Here is a 5,290-nt window from a genome sequence, read left to right on the forward strand (position 1 = left end):
CCAGGCAGATTACCTGTTCCAGACCCTTCTTATTTTACAAAAGTTTTTGCCTTCTCTTAAGCTCTATATTATAGGAGCTTCCACCTTCTTTCTTTCTCTGAAGATCTATAAATAAAATTTTGCTCTGCTTGACTTTCAAAACTTCCCTACCTTTTAATTCTTTAATCAGCAGCAAAAATGAACCCAACCACTCGACAGTAACACACCCAAGGCTGAAAAGCTTAACTACCCACAGGTTATGATTGTTAGGTCACAACAAAAATGGAGTCACAGCAGGATGGTGACAGAGACATAAGGAAGTGGGTCATCCACACTCCTCAAGAAACCATCCAACCATTCCTTTCTTGTCTAACAATGTCCCAAGTCTAAGTTTTCTGCCTCCTTGTCTCCCACCTGGTCAATTTTGGTCTCACACACTAGCTATGTGAAATGGCTAAAGAACAAAGGAGTTCTTTTCCCTTCCTCATCTTTCCCCAACTGAAGAGCTCTATATAGCTCACTATCTGTAATCTCAAAGTTGACTGTGCTCCACTCTTGAGAGTCAGTCCTGGCAGCTTTTTCCCAAGCATAAGCTTCCATCTTTGCCTCAGAGTGGTCTCCATGGACTTGGTCACTCCTGAACCTTACATCTAGTGCTCATGACTCAGATAGGAAGGCTTCTAGTTGTCCTCATGGGCAGCCAGACTTCCTTTCCCCTGGCTAAAGCTGCCATTTGACCCTCTGAAGGCTTCAGACCATCCCTGCCTGGTAATTCGGCCTCAATCTTCTTCCCTTCTCCATCTACTCCCTCATTCTCAGTAAGTATCCCTCTCAGTTGGCCTGCTCCTGGGGTTTAACCCTCTTCATAAAAGCCATGCAGGCATGCCAGGCTACACCCCTCAGCCATGAGGCCCCAACCCCAGGTCTCAAGAAAGACACACTCTTGACACCTCAGGTCTCACTATCTGGTCTACCATACCCTAAGGGGAGCCTTTTGGTTTGGTTACCATCTTGGGACACTCCCTGTCTCTCCCTCACCTCACTCTCCCTGCTGAGCTCTCATCTTCCACTGCCAACCGCTGTCATCTTCCACAACCAGGTGCTTTCGCCATCAGGAGCACAGTCACCCTCCTTGCCCACTAACAGGCTAAAAAGCGGACAGTTGTAACCTGTATGGCCTCTGACCATGTGGGAGGTGCAGGCCCTATTCACCCTGATGGGCCAGGGGATCATATTGGTGTTCTGTGTAAACCCAGCCTAAGCCCTGGTTTATTTTTCTCTCATCCTTGTTTTGCTCTTTCCCTATCTCCTTGAGAACTTAAAGCCTCTAGGACTCTTGGATGACATCTTATCTTTCTCTGAAACCCTGCATGGTCACAATACAAGCTGGACAATAGGTATAAATGGACTGAGAATGGTACTTTTGATTTCTCACTGGTTTAAAAATAAATAAATAAATAAACTTCTGACAAAGTACATACAAATGGTCCGAAATACCCTATTTTTCACTCTGTGTGTACAGCCCTCTCTCTGCTCTACCTACGTTTCTCACCAGGTCCTTCTAGTCATGGTTTCAAGAATGTGCTCTCCCTCAACTCCTCCCCCATACTCATCCTCACCCTCTGCTTTTGACCTGGATGCCATAAAGGACCTGACCCCAACAGCTCCTCTAGCTCCCTCAGCCTCTCCTGATGCCCTGCCTGGTAACAAGGTTTGATTTTAGTCTCCAGAGTTTTAAATAAAATAGAAATTCAAGATGGGAATGCATAACTTCTGAATAAATGAATGAATGAATGTGTGAAGGGAAATGGTTATCTAGAGTCTATGTGAAAAGTGCACTTGAAATGAATGTGTGTGTATGAGTATGTATGTGGCTCACAGCCCCAAGGCTGCAGAATGATTTCTGTTCTGAGCAGTGCTATTTCATTGTGGGGGATGTTTTCTACCAAGCCCACTGTACTAGACAGCATAGCCAATTTTTACTGTTGAGTGTCCCGCAGAAGAAATATTAAAAGTAGTTAAGATCATGGACAAAAAAAAAAAAAAAAAAAACAAGATTCTCCTACTCTCAAATAGTTGAAAATGGCAGGGGAAAAAGCTGCCTTACATAGCCCCAAGGAAAGTCCAAAACTCTCCCTAGAATTTAGGGAAAAAAAAAAAGGCTATTTCTTAGCTTCCCTGCCTTGCAGAGCCAGGGTGCTGCAAGCACAGGGAATCTCAGGATCCTGGCCCTAGCATGATGATGAATGAATGCCAAGTCGCTATAAACAGGTGGGGACTTTTTAAAAGAAATTTGTAACTGTTTTTTTTTTTTTTAAGATTTTTATTTATTTATTTCAGAGTGATAGAGAGAGAAAGAGGCAGATAGAGAGAGAGAGAATGGGCATGCCAGGGCTTCCAGCCACTGCAAACAAACTCCAGATGCGTGCACCCCCTTGTGCATCTGGATAACGTGGGTCATGGGGAATTGAGCCTCAAACCGAGGTCATTAGGCTTCACAGGCAAGCGCTTAACCACTACGCCATCTCTCCAGCCCTTGTAACTGTTTTATATTTACTTTATCTTTCCATGCTTCTATGCAACCACTAACATAAAATAGCTTCAAGATTTATGTTTTAATTTAGAAGTACTCAATACTAAATTTGTAAAAAATATTCTAAAATTTCTAATAATGTTCGAATCTATTTTCATATTTTTAAAAAATGTGTTTTCAGGAAAGTTACAAGAAACAAAGTTCCAAAATCTTTATGTTTATTCTGGGTAAATAGTATAAGTCAAATCTGATCTACTGTTCCTTTAAAAAGTTATTTCACTGTAAGCTGGTAGGCACCGCCCGCAGAACTTGACCCTCGAGCTTACCCATAGACTCTCAGAGCTTAGAATATGGTACCTACTGTCTTAACCATTCTATTGACCTCAGTTAGGCTAACAAGACTCCAGGGCAGTGTGGGAAACCTGCAAAGTCAAGCTTGTCTCACTTCAGTGTGTATTGCTGTGCGGGAGGCCTACTGTAATGGGATCCAAGTATTATTGCCAAGTTTTAATTTGTTGTGCTTTGGAATTTGGAAAAGCATTGTTTATTTCTCTTGACCACTTGTTTTACCTTGCACCTCTTGTCTCCCAGCCTGATCCTGAATCTAATGTTTGGAAGCCTTTTTCCAAAATCAAATGGACGTTTGCATCAGGGGCCAGGCACCTGTTGCCTAGAATAGCTTCCTCTACGTGTCCACCACCCTGGGTTTATGCCTTAGCTGTGTTTCCAAAATTTTGTCAGTTAAACCTTTTTTCATGTTGCTGATTTAGTTGTGTATGATTTAGCTCTCCTTATTGGGAGTTTTTAGGTGGGAAGGGAAGGAAGAAAGGACACACATTTGTTCGTCCCAGCATCAGTATCCAGTTTAGTCACATTAAGATTTCTGATGAAGCCTGTTGACATAGAGCCAGATCTTTCTACACCCCTCTGAGAGTGTCTGCATCAGGTATGTGACATGGTGAGAAGAGTAAAGAGGCAGAGGAAATTAAATGTCCACCTAGCCTTCTCACCAGCTTATTGGAATGGCTGCAGAGCAGTCACAGGGATGTTCAACTTTTGGTCTCATTTTGTGAAAAGTTGTGCAATTTTTTTCTGTGCTACACTACATACAAATCACCAAATGACAGCTTACCCTCTGTGATCCATGGTGTAATGAGCAGGTTCCCTGGGGCTTTCACTCTCTTTCTTGGAGGCAGGAGGGGCAGGATCACGCAGCATCCTGCTCTTCATTTGTATTTTTGGTCCCAAAATGTAAATACAATTTTCTATGTTACTTTTTTGTGCTAACTACAAGATGAATATTTTAATTAGATAAGTTATACAAAAAGGAAAATCCCATGTCTAAATAAAAAAAAAAAATCTAAAAAAAAAGTTATTTCAAGAGGCCTTTTGAAGGAAAAAATGGTCATAGTAAAAGTGTTATGGTAAGGACAATAACAGCTTTTCTTGGTAGTTAAAAGATGAACTGACAAAAGAAGACAAACTGGAGAAAAAACTTTATATGTTGGGTGTTAAACGTTTGATGAAAAAGATTGTTACAGAGTGGTTACATAGATTGTAAAGTAAAAGTATGTAAATGAAGGTATGAGCAAAGTATTTACATAAAGATATGAGTAAGCTTAAACAGAAGGTTAAAGACAAAGTACTTAATCAGATTACAGACTTATTGAGATATAAAATGACTATTAGCCTAGGGTTTGCATAAGATTAACAAAGTATGGCCCTGGCTGGTAGCAGGTTGCTAAAGTATTCAGGTTGTAAACTTAACTTTAATTCAATGATGTTAATCTGGTCATAATAATGGTCATGAAAGACTGAATTTAGAATACCCAACCAACTTAACTAGTTTCCTCTATTTGCCAACATTTTAACTAAATCTTAAAGTTAAAATTGACTTAACATATAATTTTTTCCTAAGGATGTTTTATCTAAAACCATGCCTCAAAAATAAATCTCATAAAGGAACTATTTACTCTTTTGTTTCCTATTTTATAAGGTTAAGAGACAGCATTTGAAACATTCAACAGTATCTGTCACACACTTAAAAAACTGTTTACTTCATGGTAAACAGTAAAAGAAGATTCTAAACAAAGTTATGTTGTGATTTTAAGATGTAATGCCTCAATTACTCCAACAGTCAGTCTTAATACTTTAGTTTTTTTTTAATTTTTATTAACATATTCCATGATTACAAAATATATCCCATGGTAATTCCCTCCCTCCCCACCCCCATACATTCCCATTTGAAATTCCATTCTCCATCATATTACAATCACTGTAATTACATATATACAATATCAACCTATTAAGTATCCTCCTCCCTTCCTTTCTCTTCCCTTTATGTCTCCTTTTCAACTTACTGGCCTCTGCTACTAAGTATTTTCATTCTCACACAGAAGCCCAGTCATCTATAGCTAGGATCCACATATGAGAGAGAACAAGTGGCAATTGGCTTTCTGGGCCTGGGTTACCTCACTTAGTATAATCCTTTCCAGGTCCATCCATTTTTTTTTTTTTCAGCTTCATTGGCTTTTATTTGGATCTTCATATGGATTCTGTGTTAATTGAATGTTTCCAAGTTCCTTTTTTTTTTAATTTTTATTAACATTTTCCATGATTATAAAATATATCCCATGGTAATTCCCTCCCTCCCCACCCCCACACTTTCCCGTTTGAAATTCCATTCTCCATCATATTACCTCCCCATTACAATCATTGTAATTACATATATACAATATCAACCTATTAAGTATCCTCCTCTCTTCCTTTCTCCACCCT

Source organism: Jaculus jaculus, chromosome 1, assembly GCF_020740685.1.
Source record: "Jaculus jaculus isolate mJacJac1 chromosome 1, mJacJac1.mat.Y.cur, whole genome shotgun sequence".
NCBI lineage: Eukaryota > Metazoa > Chordata > Mammalia > Rodentia > Dipodidae > Jaculus > Jaculus jaculus.